We start from the raw sequence: 18,666 nt of genomic DNA, 5'->3' as shown, positions 1-18,666 counted from the left end.
ATATACAGTACTTTAATGTCCATTGAATCTTGTTTATGCTATATAAAACTCATAATAAATAAATATATAGGGAATTCTGGACTGATGCAATTGTCCCAAGCATCAGCAAAATAATAAGCGTGTTCTAATCCGATTCTGCAACTAGGCCATTCTGCTCTAATGAGTGATGCTGTTCCCTTATTCACATAGTCCAAGTACTAAGCCTGTTGATTGCGTACAATTAAATGAAGCACAGGAAAGCACTGGATTTGTTGAAAACCGAACTTTGAAAGTGTGGGATTACAAATTCTGTCTATGCAATTGCACACTGTCATGAAGACGCAGCAAGACAGCATGTACCGTACTCTTTGCGCTTTATTTTGTGCAAATTTGGGGCCCATAAAGAGCTACATGATGAATCAAACTCCACCACCGATGCTAGTAATTTTAATAACGTGAAGCACATTAGGCTCTACAAGAAAGATAGAGTGTAGTTACGTTTTCAAACAATAAAGGTTTGAAGGCTTGAAGATCAGAAGGCTTACAAATTCAAAATCATAACATTAATATCAACCAATCAATTATCAATACGTGAATACGTTAGTAAATAAGAAGTTCAAATCAATAAGCCATATAAGGAAGAGAAATAATTATTTTAAAGTTGCCTCAAAGAAAAGCTTAAGTAAAATCAGTTCTCCCATGTAGAGAGTGTCCTCAATATGCTTTATCAGCGGTGTTTATTACACATTCTAAAAGTGATCTGAAGTGTATCCCACTCTGCACTAGACTAAATCACACAAATTCTATAATTTGCTACACCTATACATAGTTCCCACAAAATGTTTATGGTTAAACAATAAATATACAATTGTGAGCTTATTAGTTTATCATGATGCTTTCCAATGCAGGTTCTCCAAGCGTCCTTCAAACGTACAGCTATCTGCAACAAAACAAGATACGCTGGACCAGCCTGCACTCTGTAGAGGTACTGTTGCAATTAATATGAAATTCTACAGTTATTCCCATAAAGAAAAACATTTCACACAAGAAAGAAAACAAAGGCACATTGTGTTTGTTTATTCATACTTCAGTTCCTTCTAGAGATAAAATATGCATGTGAACGACCTCTGACCCTGCTTCTAGCAGGTAGGTCGCTTCCTCGTCACCCACGCTACTGCCGGCTACCTTCCTCTTGTTGGTATCCTTTTTCATCTCCCCGTGCATTTTTTGCTTTTTCCTCGTAGCCGCTGCGCCCCCCCAGCCCTGCCCCCCTCCCTCCTCGAGTCTCTTTCCATTCTTGCCTCCCCCATGGTTTCCCACCTCGGACCCTGGCTGCCCCACACACCATGCCCTTCCATTGGTCAATCCACCCCCTCCTCCCAGCTGCCACTCCCTCCCACCTCCCCTCTTATGCCAGCTGCATCGCAGTGAGGGCAGCGACCTCTGACCCTGCTTCTAGCAGGTAGGTCGCTTCCTCGTCACCTACGCTACTGCCGGCTGCCTTCCTCTTGTTGGTATCCTTTTTCATCTCCCCGTGCATTTTTTTGCTTTTTCCTCGTAGCCCCTGCGCCCCCGCCCCCTCCCTCCTCGAGTGTCTTTCCATTCTTGCCTCCCCCGTGGTTTCCTGCCTCGGAGTCCGGCTGCCCCACCCCCCCTGCCCTTCCATTGGTCAATCCACCCCCCTCCTCCCAGCTGCCACTCCCTCCCACCTCCCCTCATGCCGGCCGCAGTGCGGACGCGCCGCTGGCGCACCGAAGGTGCACCAAAGGCAAGCCCATCCGCGCCAAGACCGCGGCAAGCGCCAGACCCACTTGCCAACACCCCCTCGCGCCACCATTCACCATTACACTGCCGACGAACTCCACGCCCTCAATCCAGGACGCTCCTCTATCTGCTTCCAGTCCACACCAACGCGCACCAAAGGACCCTTCTCCTGCAAAGCCTGCAACTTCACCTGCAACCTAACCCCCGAACACCATATCAAAACAACAGACAGCCACCTAAGATGCATCCTTCTGAACACCCGCTCCGTCCACAAACATGCAGTTGAACTCTGGGACCTACTGACCACACACTCGCCCGACATCACTTTCCTCACCGAAACCTGGATGAACTCAGCCTCGGAACCAGACATAGTCATAGCCATACCAGAAAACTACAAGATCACCAGAAGAGATCGCAGCAACAAACCAGGAGGAGGAATCGCCATAGTCCACAAAAACACCATAAGAGTCTCCACCAACTCCGACGACACCATCAAATCCGCCGAGCACCTCCACTTCAAAATTCACATCAATGCCAACAACACACTCAGAGGAACACGGGTCTACAGACCCCCTGGCCCTAGACCGCAGTTCTGCAACGACATCACCGACACCATCAGCTCCCAAGCCCTCGCCTCAACGGACTACATCCTCCTCGGCGACCTGAACTTCCAACTGGAAAATAACAACGATTCCAACACCACCGACCTAATCGCCAACCTCGCCAACCTTGGCCTCAAGCAACTCGTCACTTCATCCACCCACTCCGCAGGCCACACACTCGATCCCATCTTCTCAGCCAGCAACCACGTCTCCTTCAGCCACACCACCGAACTCAGCTGGACAGACCACCGATGCATCCACTTCTCCTACCAGAAACCAGTCACTCACCACCACCGCACACAACCTCCCCAACGCAACTGGAGCAAAATATAAATGGATCAACTGATCTCCACCCTCGCCCGGCACCCCCCCCCGGACCCTGGACCCCAACACAGCCGCCACCAACCTGCATCGCTGGATAGAAGACTGCGCCAACACCCTCGCACCGCTCAAAAAACACCCAAACACCCCCCACAGAATCAAGGCCAACTGGTTCACCCCAGACCTACAGGAATCCAAACGGCTATGTCGCAGAATGGAAAAAAACTGGCACCTTGACCCTACCAACTCCAACCACATCGCCTTCAAGGATGCCCTACGCAAACATCACCAACTGATCTGCACCACCAAAAGGACCCACTTCAAAAACCGCATTGACACCAACGCTTACAACAGCAAACAGCTCTTCGGCATCATCAAAGAGCTCTCCACCCCCAGGACCTGCTCCAACGAACCCCCGCCATCACAGGAGTTCTGCAACTCACTCGCAACCCACTTCCGTCGAAAGATAGAAGAAATCCACAACAGCTTCAACCCCCAGACCCACCAACTAACTACAAACACCTACAAACCCAACGCTCCAAGCAACACCCACTTCCTCCACACCTGGACCCCCATCAACATAGAAGACACCGCAATGGCCTCCATCCACTCCGGATCACCATAGGACCCCTGCCCACACCATATCTTCAACAAAGCTAACACCATCATCGCTCCCCATCTCTGCAACACCATCAACAGCTCCTTCGAGTCAGCCACCTTCCCAGAGAGATGGAAGCACACAGAAATAAACGCCCTGCTGAAGAAACCAAAGGCAGACCCTGACGACCCCAGAAACTACCGACCGATCTCCCTCCTCCCCTTCCCAGCCAAGGTCATCGAAAAAATTGTGAACAGTCAACTATCCCGGTTCTTGGAAGACAGCAAGGCACTCAACAGCTCCCAATCCGGATTCCGCAAAAACCACAGCACCGAGACCGCACTCATTGCTGCCACAGACGACATCAGGACCATGCTCGACGAAGGAGAAACAGCAGCACTCATCCTCCTGGGCCTCTCCGCAGCTTTCAACACGGTATGTCATCACACTCTCCGCACACGCCTCCACAACGCTGGAATCCGCAACAAGGCACTGGATTGGATCTCGTAATTTCTCACGGGCAGAACCCAGAGAGTCTGCCTCCCACCGTTCCTGTCAGAAGCCTCCTGAATCACCTGTGGCATCCCCCAAAGATCTTCGCTCAGCCCCACACTCTTGAACGTTTACATGGCCCCCCTCGCCAACATCGCACGAACCTACCACATCAACATAGTCTCCTACACAGACGACACTCAGCTCATCCTCTCCCTCACAAAAGACCCTACAACTGCAAAGGACAACCTCCACAATGGACTTCACGCCATTGCCAGCTGGATGGAATCAAGCCACCTCAAGTTAAACACAGACAAGACAGTAATACTCATATTTGGCACCAACCCCTCAGCTTGGAACGACTCCTGGTGGCCCGCCTCCCTAGGATCCGCACCCTCACCCACCACCCACGCACACAATCTGGGCTTCATCTTGGATTCCACACTCAGCATGACTCAGCAGGTCAATGCCATCTTCTCTTCCTGCTACAACACTCTCCGCTTGCTCCGCAAAATCTTCAAGTGGATTGCCGTCGAAACCAGGAAAACCATCACCCACGCCTTGGTCAGCAGCCGATTGGACTACGGAAATGCCCTATATGCAGGAATAACAAACAAACTCCAAACAAAACTGCAAAGAATCCAGAACGCGTCCGCCCGCCTCATTCTAGACGTCCCACACCGCGACCACATCTCACCCCACCTCAGAGACCTACACTGGCTACCGGTATCAAAGAGGATCACCTTCAAACTCCTCATCCACGCACACAAAGCCCTCCACAACACAGGTCCAGCCTACCTCAACGACAGACTCACCTTCCACACGCCCACCCACAACCTTCGCTCTGCCACCCTCGCCTATGTCCCCCGCATCCGTCGCACCACTGCCGGAGGAAGATCCTTCTCTCGCCTAGCCGCCAAGACCTGGAACTCCCTACTGCTTCACCTCCGCCAGACCCAAGCCCTCCTATCATTCAGGAAACACCTCAAGACATGGCTTTTCGACCAGTAGCTCCCCCCCCCCAAGTGCCTTGAGACCCTAACGGGTGAGTAGTGAGCTCTATAAATCCTTTATTGATTGATTGATTGAAACAAGATGGCAACTGGATGTTGTCCATTTTAAAATTCAGGACTACGTTGGTTATGGTCAATGTATATATGACTAATACACAGTTAATACCATTTACATGACTGTGAATGTTGATAAGATGCAAAGCAGTACATATGAAAAAACCATTTCAATGTAAACTACATCAGTTACTGATTGGTGTAGCAATGGACATTGTGAAGCTCATTTGGAACAATATCAAACTACTGTGGTATGCATGTGACACTACCTCACAAGGCCCTTTAAGAACAACAGGAAGCTGAACAGCATGAGATAATCTTCTGTGGTAGAAGATGGCAAGGCTGCGCCAAACCACAAGTTCTTACAATTTAGTAGATGACAATAAAATTACAACGTCACAGTCACATGCTTGGCGCAGAACATATATGAATATATTCATCCCTCTGCACGTCACTTGTGTTTGCATTTCTGCCCTTTGTATGGACTTGTAGCACTTTCGACAGTAGGGGGTCACAATTAAAGGTCATAGCTGACTGACCAGCAACAAAGGAGTGAGTAGGAGAGAGAAAGGGAGAGCAGGAACAGCAATGTGAAGTGGGTAGATGTTAGTGGGTGGATGAGGGGAATCAAAGAGTGTCAGAGAGATGGAAATCACAGTATGTGTATACGGGAATACCAGAGTAGGCCAGATTGAGACCACAGGAAGCAGGGTACTGTCTCCCCCTCTCTCCACTGTGTTGAAAGGGGACATTGTGGCAGCAGACCATGTCCTCATACCCTAACAACTGTGTTACAGAGTCAGACCACCGGTGCATGCCTCACCCCTATAGACAAATTACTTGTATGACCACTGTTGAAGTTAAGGGATTTGGAGGGGGAGAGATGCAGAGGTTCTAGCATATGTTCTAGCAATAATGTAGGTGCATGGGATCCCTAAAACCCTATGACACTTGTGGCGTGGCACTTGCTGCTATGACTCTGGGTGCTGCAGCTTTTTAAAGGAAAGTGGCATTTGGGCTTGCAAAGGAATGTTCCTCAGGATAATGAAGGCATGGCTCGGCTTTCAGGATACTAGCCTTCACTTGGCGATGCCTAGATAGCCTGCTGGCTGCAAGCCTGATAAGGGCTGGCACATATGTTTGGGGTGCATTGGGAACAGGTGATGGACATGGGACACTGGCCATTTTTATCCTGGATGTCTGGGACAACTGTAAGAAGATAAATGAACAGTAACTGTGTTTTGTAACAACATGCTGGTCAAAATACTTTAGTTACTTACAGGATGCATACATGACTGCTATGTAGACATTTTAAAAATGTTAGTTATGAAGCTTCACATTACGTTAGAAAAATAAGCAGGCTCATCATTTAATAATTCTGATTCTTTTAAACAAGGTTTAAAAGGTTTAGCTATTTTTTTAAAGCACCACCAAAAAATCTCCAATCAAAATAAATGCACATTTTGCAAGCAATTGTATTGTTTCATTTTCTTCTAAATTAGGAGATCCTTTCTGACAGCTCCTGAAAGACTAGACATATCCATGGGTTCAGTACCCATTTAGTATCGAGAAAGTGAATTAACTTGTATATGTGCCTTAACGCTTGCATATATGCAAAGAAAAGATGAATTCCCATATGTCCCTTAATGTGTGCAGTTACATTTGATTAATCAAATGTTATTTCATTTTTGTGCCTTTTTAAAGAGCACTAAATCCTGAGTATTATTGCCCACTTACACAAATTTTAAATAAGCATCTCTCTTGCTACACTGTGAGAGAAGAGCCTGGTCCCTGCTCATTTGCCCATGTCTGCAGATTTTGACTTTATCATATGCTCTTGCTTCTATTAACTTCCATTGAGAAAAGTGATTAAATGTAGAACCAAAATGTATCGATTTTAGCAATATTTGTTCTAACTGATCCAGGGTGAAGTTCTAGTCTGTTGATTAGGAATTAGAATTGCTTTGTTTATTTTGTATTGCTTGTCAGCTAATTTTGCATAAACACGTTAGACTTCTATGCCATATCCCCAGTGTTTGTACTTTTTTTTACAGGATCTGGTGCATTCAATGCTGAGAAACATCTCCACTCAGTGCGTAGGGCAGGCGCTGCAATGTACTCTGCACAACAGCCCAAGCGCCAGAGGTAAAGGAGAGATTTCTCTAGGGAAGCTTGGGTGGACAATGGCCTATCGCTGGACCTGGTGATTTACCTGGACACTTTGAGCATGTTGAAACGTAGGTGAAGCCTAACTGTATTTACTATATTTCCTTGTTTGCTTGCATACATTGTATTGCATTATTTGCAATGTATTAACAGCACAAAAGGCGTTGTGGTTTGGAGACGTCGGATACTTAGATTGGGTGGGTGGGCAGGAATGGGAGGAGTCCGAAGACAAAGACTGTGTGATCAGATCCATGGTATAGAGCGAGCTGGCTCTCAGAAATAGTGAGGAGATGGAGAAGATAGGCAGGAGGGCCGGGACCGAAGCACAGACCTTTGCAAGATGAATGTAGGGTAGAAGGAGGCCATCTGATCTAGCCGCCCTGGCGCCTTCACTAGGCCCGTCTGAAGCACAATCGAAGGTCAGTTGAACGTAAGGGAATCTTTCAGTGTGATTGCATGATATGTTTCCGTTCCACCTCCAAGTGATCAGTTAGAAATAATAACTAAGGAAACCCTTACCCTTTTTCCGGTTTCCTTTCCACCCTCCTTCATGGGCTGAGCTGCAGGCACAAGGTTCCTTTTTCGGGTCGAGCCTGCGTTGCATGCGCTCGCGCATGCGTATCGCAGCGAGACGCTTTAGTATTTCGAAAAGGGCTCGGAGCCCTGTCAACTTCACGTCAGTGTTTTTTTATTGGTTCGTGGGCTTGCCTAATAAAATCTGCTTGCTTTCATTAGTCGAAGGCACGCATACGTCATGCCTTTTCCGGTAGCTAGCCCTCCTCGAGCGCAGCGACCAAGTACAGAAAACATGCGAGGCTCGATGTTTTCCATCGGGCTCATGGACTTCTTTTTCTCTAATTTACGAGCGCGATCTCGCTTGGCAGAAGTCGAGCGCTTAACATAGTTAATTTCACTTTTTCGGGTTATGTACATAAATGCACTTTTGCCCGATAGGTGAAAAGTCGGGTTAGGAGTTTACAACGTGATCAGCTCTAACATGTGCAAACGCGAAACCCGTTGCATTGTAAATGCTTGTTTCCATGTGGGAGTGAGTAGAGAGCAGAGATGGAGGGCGGGGTGAGAAATCGGAACACAGTGTGCAAAAGTGAGTCCTTCCCACACTATGTACGGTCAAGCCACAAGCAAGCATCTAAAACAGTGGACGGTACCTACTAATGAGGATGAGAATTCCTTTCTTGAACACAGTACCTTTGCTATGGAGAGATTAGAGAACTTTCAAAACAAGCTAAAGGCTCTTAGGAACAAAACAGACATTAAACAATGGCCACTTTTTCTAGAAGGCATAAGGACGACCATAGACGTAAGCATGAATCATAAGTCTGTGGTATAAAATATACCTCGGAGAAACTAGAATACCAAATAACTCACCTCTGGGATAGAATCAGGGCTTAAACTCCTACTGCTCTGCCCCGGCCCTATTTATTTCCCCAGATCATTAAACCACAATGTAAAGAGAAACTGAGCACAGGAAGTAATGTGCAGGTGAAAGCTGCTACTCGTTGACAGCAAACCACTTGGCAGAGGCATGTGAGTGACCAGACACGATAGAGACTTCACTACTGTGGATAGTTCCAGCACAGAAATGGATAGTTCCAGCACAGGCGTGGATTCTGTCCTGGCTAGACATACAGATCCCCGAGAGTGCAGCCCCACAATTACTAGAGAAAGGTTCAGATGGACAGCAGACGAAATTGCTAGGAGACGCTTCCCCCTTCGCTCCAGAGATGCAGACAATGTAGACCCCTCCTCGTTCGCCCCTAATGCCCTCCTTCCATTGAGATTCTACTCACTGTCCACATCTCTTAGAACCCCTCTGATTTGATGAGCATTAAGAAGTGATTCCCCAATATCAGGGAAAAGCCAACCAAGTTCCATAAAGAATCGCAGAGTGTGTTTGAAATGTATAGACCGAATTGGACAGATGTGAATCAATTGCTATGTTTGGAGGTACCAAGAGAGAGCTCAATTGGTGGAAAAGTGGGCATGGTCAAGGCAGGAACCCAGAAATGTCAATGCTCTGAATAGGGCAAACAATGCTTTGATGAATGCCGTAAGAGATGTGTGCCCTGTGTAAATGGTTGCACCACAATTTCAAATTGCTAACAGAATAAGGGTGAGTCACTCAGATTATCTAGACAGGCTTAAGGATGTGTTTGAGAGACAGTAAAAGATACTTCAGGAAGGTGTAGTTGTAGCTTTTATGCAGGGATTGTTACCAAATGAGACAAGTCAGTAAATGACAACATGTACTGGATGGCAAACTAAGAACCTAGCAGAATTAGTGACTGTTGCAAACCAGTGTTGCTTCCCAGGAAAGAACATTGCATACAAATGAATGTCCTTGTATCTGCAGAGCATACAGCAGGGTGTGAATGGGAGAGGTCAGGGGGCCTCTTAAAGGGGGAACATATGGAGGAGCTGAGAGGAGGACAGTGAAGGGGAAGTGCAGACCGACCCCACGTGTATAGGAGGATCCTGTCTTGCCTTTGGTCAACTGGGGTATTGGATAAAAGAGGTGCCCGGTCTTGTGCACCCACCTGAATTTAACCAAATTACACAACATTTCTATGTTGAGTTTTAGGACTGCACAAGAGGTTTCAATTCTGTCCTGAAAACCCTAATTCCGGAATAAAAGTCTCTATGTTGATGCACGATAAGTAGTAAGCACACCACTCTTACTGACACCGGTGCTAGCCACTTTCCCTTGAAAATCTCTAGGTTTGCCTCATTGTGTCTCCTAGGCTTGCTCATAGATGCAGTTATATTTCTAACAAGCATGTCCTCCATTATATTTCCAACCCCTTCTCTAGGTCTCTTGGGCCCATTACCAATATGCATCAATCGGCAATCTGTCAGGTGAAGTCATCATGAGCAAATTCAACTACACAGTATACTATCCCCCCACTGGAGGCTCCCTCAATACTCCCCAGTAGCCTGAGAATGAGGTGCAGCCATTATATGGCAAATATTCATATTGTGAGTCTGCTGTTGCATTTAAGTGAATGAGGTTATACTTCACTATAGCCCTCTCTGCCCATTCCTGTTGGCTCCTTCCCACATGCCTCGTTCTCACCCAGACCAATTGTTTTTGCCAGTGTTTATTTTTAAATTACCACCAGTTACTGCTATGGTTTTTCCTACAAATGATCAGAAATTGAAGGTAGTGTCCTGATTAGTTTGACTTACATGCTCTAAGAGGCCTTTTTACAGACAGAAAACCACTTTCTCTATTCTCAAAAGTTAATTTTGCACTCATGAAAGAATTTACCCATATGAAGCTGTTGTGTAAGTAAATCTACAAGCAGAAGAGGGCATTGTAGGGCGTGAATGTTCTGGAAGCTTGTAAACACTGACTAACGTATGCATTTGTGAGTTTTCATAAAACATTTCCAACCACTTCACACCTCAAAATCGTCAGACACTTTGGGCCACATTACGAGTCTTTGGACAGCCAGCCTTCCGGTGGCTGTTGGACTGCCGGGGCTGTGGCAGTCTGATTGCCACACTATGAGGCTAGCGGGCAGACCCGCCAACCTCTCACCATCTCTGCCAGGATCTCAGATCCTGACAGGCTGATGGAGGCGCAGGTTGGTGCCAGTCAGCCCATTGGGAAAGTCATAATGGGGTCGGCAGGAAGGTCGACCGCGTGGCGGCGACCACCCCGTCGTGAGTTTGGCAGATGGGTGATCCGTCTGCCAAACTCTTAATCAGCTGTCTGGTCATGTGTATGAGTACATTGTTTTCCAACTTGAGAAGGGGAACAATACGCCCCATAAAATAGTCAGACTCTGACGTAAAAGGTTTCTCTACAGGGAAACATATTTTCCCCTTCTATTAAAAAAAATGTAAAATGTTTTTTTTTTATGCCATAAAGTATTCAATCGTGTTCTAATATGCAAAAACTGAATTAATACACTTTTCCAGAGGTAAGCCTTATAAGCTACAAGTATTCCATGCTGTTACATGATAGACATTTATATATTTGAAAAAGTCTAGAATCTGCACACATATATTACCAAAAACCTGTGTGCGCAGAATTCCAGACCTCTAGTAATGCTCCCTTAAGTAGCAATAGAAACAGCATACACCCCTGCGAATAGTGAAAAGAACATATTTTCTCAAATGACACAATTGTGAACAGTAGAGAGAACTTTTAGATGTGTTCTTGACTGAATGAGGAGGTAGCGTTAGTAACTCAGAATTAAGAGGTCAATACTCGCCTCAGTGCTCCTGGTAAGGTTATCATTTTTCCACTCCCTGGCTTTCGCATATCAAACAAATGCATTCTGAGATGTTAGTCTTCATTTAAGTTCATTAAAATCATTAGGCTTAAAAACTACATTACTTTTGTAAAATGAATACCTGGGGCATAATGTGCCCCAGGGGTGCAATGGGCATTTGTGTCCGCTTTGTGCACCCCCTGGGCACTTTAGTTTAACAGAAGGGCCTGCTGACGCTTGTGGGGCCCCCTTCTACGATACAGATAGCACTGGCACACATATATGGTGCCAGCGCTATCATCAGAGGGCGTTCCCATTTGGTCCCATGCCAGTGAGGGAATCTCTTTGCCTCTGCACCCGTGCAGTATTATAGACAGGGAGAAAAGGCAAAGAAGCCCTCAGGAGGCACACTGACAGTGCGACCCCTGATGGCAGCCCTCTGGAGGGTGTGAACGGGGTCCTGTGGACCCCATAGACATCCCATTGCAGGCAGGTGCAGTCACTCACTGCACCCGCCTGCAAGGGGATCGCTCACCCCTCGGAATATTACAGGCAGGTTGCCACCGGCACAGTGAAACACGGAGTGGCTGCTTCAAAGCCACCTCGTAATTTCCCTTGAATGCGCTACCCCCAGGGTAGCGCAACTTTGATTTGGTTTGGTTTGATTTGATTTCAATTTATAAAGCGCAGCATTTACCCGAGGGCATCAAGGTACTATTGTTAGGGCCGACCATCAACATTGTAGAATCATAGTGCTATCCCACTAACTAGGCCAACACCAGCTATAAGGTGTAGAGCCAGGTCTTAAGTGCCTTTCTAAAGGAGAAATGCTCGGCAATCACAGTCAATGATTGGGGGAGCCCATTCCAAAATTTAGCTGCTGCAATTGAAAAGGCTCCATCTCCCCATCTCTTCTACGGAACTCTAAGCAAGACTAGAATACGATCACCTGAATGGAGGTTTCTGCCTGGAATATAATGATGAAACATGTTCTTAATTCCAACAGGACTATGATGGTAAAGCGCCATATGTACAATGCAAATGGCCTTGAACATAATGCGTTTCCTGACAGGGAGGCAATGCAGCTCACCCAACCCAGCAGCAGCTGACGGGTGCGTTGGAATATTCAGCACTGCTCTGGCCAGTGCATTCTGTACTCTCAGCAGCTTAGCTACATTGCCAGAGGTAGTCTCCAAATAAAGGGAGTTACAGTAGTCTAGTCTAGATATGACGAAGGCCAGTGCAACCTGTTTCTGCGCCGTTATGGACAGAAATGGAAACATTCTCTATACCTTCCTAATGAGCCAGAAGCAAGTTGCTGTTGTATGATTCACCTGACCGCTCAAAGAGAGTTCAGTGTCTAGAGTAACCCCAAGGTTTATGGTCTTCTCAACAGGGTCGTGGGAGCGCCAAGGGGGTCTGGTCACCAGCTGCCATTCCCGATGGAGGTTTGCATGCCAAAAATCAACACCTCTGTGTTTTCTCCATTGAGCTTAAGGAAATTACATTCCATCCAAGCAGCTACTGCTGACATACTTTGGGAGAAATTATGTGCAGTTTCACCGAGATTCCGAGGGATTGATACGATGATGTGGGTATCATCTGCATGATATTCTATTCAACCCAAATGCCTGAATGACGACCACAAGGGGATACACATACATGTTAAAAAGTGTCAGGTTCAAGGAGGAGCCTTGTGGCACCCCGTAAGGTAAGGAAAAAACGTCTGACCGGAACTGGTTTAGCAGTACTCTCGGAGTACTGTCAGTAAGGAAGGAGGACAGCAGAGCCAGCACCCGATCAGTAATACCTACGTTGTTGAGGTGTTTAATCAATAGGGAGGGGATATAGCATCAAAGGCCGCAGACAGGTCAAGAAGAATCAGAGCCGCACCTCGACCTTCGTCTACTAACCGCCTGATGGAGTCAGTGGCCGAGACCAAAGCAGTTTCGGTACCATGATATTTACGGAACCCGAACTGTGAGTTGTCCAGCCACCCCTGCTTCTCCACAACCTTCATCAGATGGTAATTGTTATTTTTTTCTAAGATCACAGCCGGCAATGAAAGTAGTGAAATTGGGCGATTGTTTTTACAGTCCTTATTATCTAAGTTAGGCTTTTTTAACAGAGGCTTAATAATAGCTTCTTTCCAATATCGTGGAAAGCAACCTTCCTTATTAACTTTATTCATCAAGGTCGTAAGAGGACCCGCTACAGAGCCCACTACTGTATGCAGAATAGATGGACCACAGGATTCCAAAGGTGAACCTGACTTTGAGTTGAGAATATATCGTTCCCTTTTATCGATGTTAATTGGAGGAAAGGCCATAAGTAACTTCATGTCTATGTTTCCAAGTCTCTGAGGCTCCAATCATTCAGACACCAAATGATCTTTAGCCATTTGAGGGATTGAAATATTTTTACATTTAACAGACTCCAATCCCTCATAAATGTCCGTAATTTTACTTTGAAAAAAGATAGCCAGTTGATCGCAGAAAACTTGCGAACCCTCGAATTCACCAGCTGACGGAGCGGTAGAAAGCTGCTGCACCAACGCAAAGAGCTCTCTCGAGGATGTGTGGCTTCGATCCTATGAGAACAGTACAAGGACTTCTCCTGATTAATAGCTAGCTTATATTCTCTTATGTTTCTCTTATATAATTGTTGTTCGTGATCTTCAAGATTGCTTCTCCAGAGACGCTCTTGGCGGAGGCAATCCTATCTAAGAGTTCTCAGCCATTCATTAAACCAAGGGTATGAGGGGGTAGACCTTCTGTTTCCCTGACAGGAGCAACCCTCTTAGCAGCCTCATCCAACCATGCTGCAAATTACACTGCGCCCCTATCTACATCTTCCGAGAACTCGTCATACTTTTTAACGTTTTAGCCAGAACTTCAGCACATACACTTTTCCAATTTTTCCTCCCTAGTTTATTACTAGTTGGGTGACTATTCCTAGACAAAAGGGGTATAGTAGGTGCAAAACCTACCGGCCCATCAGTCTCAGATGGAAAAGGAGATCTTAGCGCCGGGTCTTATAGACCAATAGACCTTAACCTTAAAGAACAAAGCTTCATTGGTCTTATTATTTAGGTCAGAGTTCAGCAGGCACTGGTAATATGATTTAAATACCACTGCCAACCCCACCACCTGGTCTACCTGCCCTGTCCACTCTTGCCACGACATAATTGGAGAGTACAGCAGCAACAAGATCTGGGCCCGAGGCCTCATTGTCTCAGTAAAAAAGGCCAGTTCCGGCTTATGAGAGGTAAGAAAATCAGCAGACTCCACTTTGTGCTTTACCACTGGTCCAGCATTGATAAGATATCCCCTCAGCTGGTTGGCATTAACCGACTTCTCTAATCCCACAACTTTACACTTAGCATCGGCCTTAGGCTTGGGAGGATCTACAATATGCAGATAACACATTGCAGAGCCACAAGTCTTACACAGACAATATCTATAATTGTACAACTCAGTGAAGGCATGAGCTATACATGAGGTAGAAACACACCTGTGTTGAAGTCCCAATAGAATTTTTTGTAAATATTTAATGACTGGAGCCATTTCTGAAACACCAGGACCAGGAGTTCACAGCTGCCTGGGGGCAGCGCATTCAATCTAATACAGCGCACTCTCCTTGTTTAAGCAGGGCACACCTTTTGAAAGGTGCTCCCGGCGCAAACAAGGAAAATGTGCCACACTGTGTACTACGGCCGCAGGACCATTTAGAAGTGTACCCATCTCACAGAGCTTTGGTGAAACCACTTTCAACCCAGCAAGAGGGTTAGGCCTGGCCTCGGCTGAGACAGCACAACAAACTATCAGCCATTGAGCCACTTCCTGTGCAGCACAGCAAACAGCTCACAAATCTGTATGTGTATATATGTATGCAGTAATCTAGAGCAAACATAGCTGGAACACTAATGGGCACTGTGGGGGTCATTCCGACCCCGGCGGGCGGCGGGCACCGCCCGCCGGGTGGAAACCGCCCAAACACCGCCCCGCGGTCAAATGACAGCGGGGAGCATTTTGACTTTCCCACTGGGCCGGCGGGCGATCTTCAAAAGATCGCCCGCCGGCCCAGCGGGAAAGCCCCAGCAAAGATGAAGCCGGCTCCGAATGGAGCCGGCGGACTTGCTGGGGTGCGACGGGTGCAGTTGCACCCGTCGCGATTTTCAGTGTCTGCTATGCAGACACTGAAAATCTTGTTGGGGCCCTGTTAGGGGGCCCCTGCAGTGCCCATGCCAGTGGCATGGGCACTGCAGGGGCCCCCAGGGGCCCCACGACACCCGTTCCCGCCAGCCTGGTTCTGGCGGTGAAAACCACCAGAACCAGGCTGGCGGGAAGGGGGTCGGAATCCCCATGGCGGCGTTGCATGCAGCGCCGCCATGGAGGATTCCCTGGGGCAGGGGAAAACCGGCGGGAAACCGCTGATTCCCCTTTTCTGACCGCGGCTTTACCGCCGCGGTCAGAATGCCCCGGAAGCACCGCCAGCCTGTTGGCGGTGCTTCCTCTGCCCTCTGCCCTGGCGGTGAGACACCGCCAGGGTCAGAATGAGGGCCTGTATGTTGCATAGTGGAGAATGACGATTCACCCTTGTGTATATGGGCGAAGGGAACACCTACAAAGTATCGGAAACAAACATATTGTGTGGACAGAGAATCGTGTCAAAAATATCGTGGACCAAAATGTTGAGAAGGTAAGTGCAAGTATAGCTTTACTCTTCTTAACTCCATTTCTACGTACCTTGAAGATATACATATCATCAAGGTACATATATGCAATAAAACTGTGCTTACCTATGGGAGCTTACCTTCACAATATTTTTGTCCTCAATATTCTTGACATGATATTTTGTCCCACTATATTTTTGTTTCCAGTATTCTGTCTAAACACCTGGTGAAGTGGGAGAGAGGATGTGATTAGATTTTTTTTTTGAGTTAAGATTTTGGCTGAAACATAAAACAAAAGCCAGCTCCTTCTGGTTTGTTTTCATTGGTAGCATTTTCTCTAAAGACAGTAATGATAGCCTTTCAAGAGTTTGCAATAATCCTCAACTTTTCCGAAGGCAATTTGTCATTCATTATGCATTTGCTCTATGAAAATCATAGCCTAGCAGTCCAAAGGGCGCTGCTGTGTGAAACAGTGTTTGGAACACGAATCGAGCAAACCTGGCATCATCTTTTAAATATGTCAGTGAACAGCTGAGCTCAGACAGCGCTTTGAAGTTCTCTAGGTTTATGAATGAGTAGCTAATTCAGTGTGTGCATTTTATTTGCATTCTGGTACTCGCAGTCCCGTTTTTATAGGGGATAATACGACCTACAGGAATCAGAATACAAAAAAAAACCTCACACTTAGATCTAGAAACCTTGGAAGCTCTGGCCTGACTGGAAAACTTGGCCATCTGCAAAACCAATGGAAACAGGGTAAATGAGGAACTTCTGGGTTAATCAGGCCTGGAAAAACTGATTTCCCCCGATTCCTCATGACTTAAGAAATTCTCAAGATTCAGTCCAAAATCTCATTAATTCCACAACCCCAGTGTTAATAGGGCGTCCAACATCCCTGACTCTGGGGGTGCAGCATTAACATCATCAGCACCGGGGCACTCATAATGGGAGCAGAAGTCAGCTATCACAGTGCCTGCCAGCACTGGGCACCATCGAGAATCACACATATCTTCATTGCTGGGAAGTCGACATCTGTCTACTGAGAAGATGTGTAAGCAATTGGCAGAGCTCTTTAGCCTTAACCCTAAAACACAAGCATCATACACCCAGTCAGACTGACCCATAGAGCAATCAAGGCAGTGCCCAAAGGGCTGGTCTGACACATCAATGTATGGGTCGGTTTTCAGCGGTTTGTGGTCCTATTTTATGGCCAGGTGGGCCGGTTTTTACTGTTGATTTCCTTGATATTCATCCATCTCCCAATACAGGTTGAAAACAGGGGTTTAATGCAAGCACCTGCAGCCCCTACGGCGGAGATAGGACCTAGTGTCCCAGGGGGCAAGCAACCCTTCAAGAGGGCCCCATTCAGCCACGGCTAACGAATATCTGTGAGCTATGGGAGACCTGGGGGGAGAGGGGTGGTCGCCACATTCTGAAGGGGCTAGCCATCATTTATGCCACTGGTGCAAAATCAAAACTTCCTCAATTTACAAACCTGGGCCACTTATGTTTTTTAGCTGATTCTCTAACGGGGACCAACTTTATTTCGGTGCCTGCACCTGTTTTCTGTCCCAATCCGACCCTGCACACACCCACTGCTCACTGAGTTAGACAAGGTTGAGACTTTGACCAGAACCCAATACTGCGCCACCTCCTTAGTGGCTGAATCAGACTTCTGTCTGTAATGGAAACCACGGACCCTGTGCAGAATCAATATGGAGCCATAGCAATGGCAGAATGTGCTACTAATACCAATAGCATCCCGGGTGCATACCCGGCACAACCCATGCTAGAGTGTTTGTAGGACATCCCTGGCCTCGTAGATGGTGTCTGGCCACCAACATTTGGACCGTGGCTCCGCTGAGATTCATTGGAAGAGTACTTCTTTAGCTGAGCTTTCCTGCGTGATGTGCGTTCATCACGTGTAAATAGCGTTTTAGAGTACGTGGATATTTTGTTTTTCTTTCTTTGCAGTTTTATTTTTGCCCGACTGTTGTTCTGCCGCTGTCAAACGTCGGCGTGGTTATGTCCTTCCTGGCACCTTGTTTCTGGCCCCTGCGCCAGGGCTGTAATGTTGTGCATGCACATTTGGCATAACTGCGGTTTTCTCCCCTCTGTTGCTTCCTTTGAAACAACAGCTGTTGCCGCACTAGGGATGAGAAATCCCCGCCTGTGGTTGGCGAGGGCGGGGGGCGGCTGCGTGAAGTGAAGGCCTTTGTTCGCCGACTCTTCCTGTGGCCACTTTTGGCTTTCAATGGCCCGCTGGCCGAGAGGGAGAAGTTACAGCGCCATGGGCCCGGGCAGGAACCAGCGCGCTGTCACGTGACTGCTCGTGCACCGGGAGCTGTGGGCGGATATAGATGGCCTGCCAGCTGCTGTAATGCATAGTGTGGGCGGGGTGGCAGGATGCCACCAGAGCTCAGCTGCCACCGACAGCAACGCGGTCCCTCCTCGTCCCACCTTCACCCTCCGCCCTCGGTTCTCTTTTTTGATACCTCTGATTCCATAATCTGCCTGACTCCGCCCTAGCTTGTCTCATTCTCACTTGTCCCACACACTTTCTCTGCTGACCGACCTCATCTGGAGTGCTAAGAATAATAACGAGAGCAATAATGTGTCTTTCTATAGCGCCTCATATACCACGCCTCGTTTCTAAGGACTGGAAATAACAAATGTTGGTATTATCCACCCTTTGGCACTCGATTTACCAACCTCAGAAGAATGGACGGCTGAATTGGCCTTGCTGAGGAGTGGGGTAACT

The 18,666-nt window shown here is 47.2% G+C and overlaps 1 protein-coding gene across 1 annotated transcript in view; it reads right to left on the bottom strand.

The window, feature by feature from the left end:
* The window catches only part of NINJ2 (ninjurin 2), a 421,493-nt gene that overhangs the window by 108,295 nt on the left and 294,532 nt on the right, over nucleotides 1-18,666 (bottom strand). The gene's annotated exons all lie outside the window — the stretch shown is intronic.

Source organism: Pleurodeles waltl, chromosome 4_1 (assembly GCF_031143425.1).
Source record: "Pleurodeles waltl isolate 20211129_DDA chromosome 4_1, aPleWal1.hap1.20221129, whole genome shotgun sequence".
In the NCBI taxonomy this organism is placed as follows: Eukaryota; Metazoa; Chordata; class Amphibia; order Caudata; family Salamandridae; genus Pleurodeles; species Pleurodeles waltl.
This window is presented reverse-complemented; position numbering and strand designations above follow the sequence as displayed.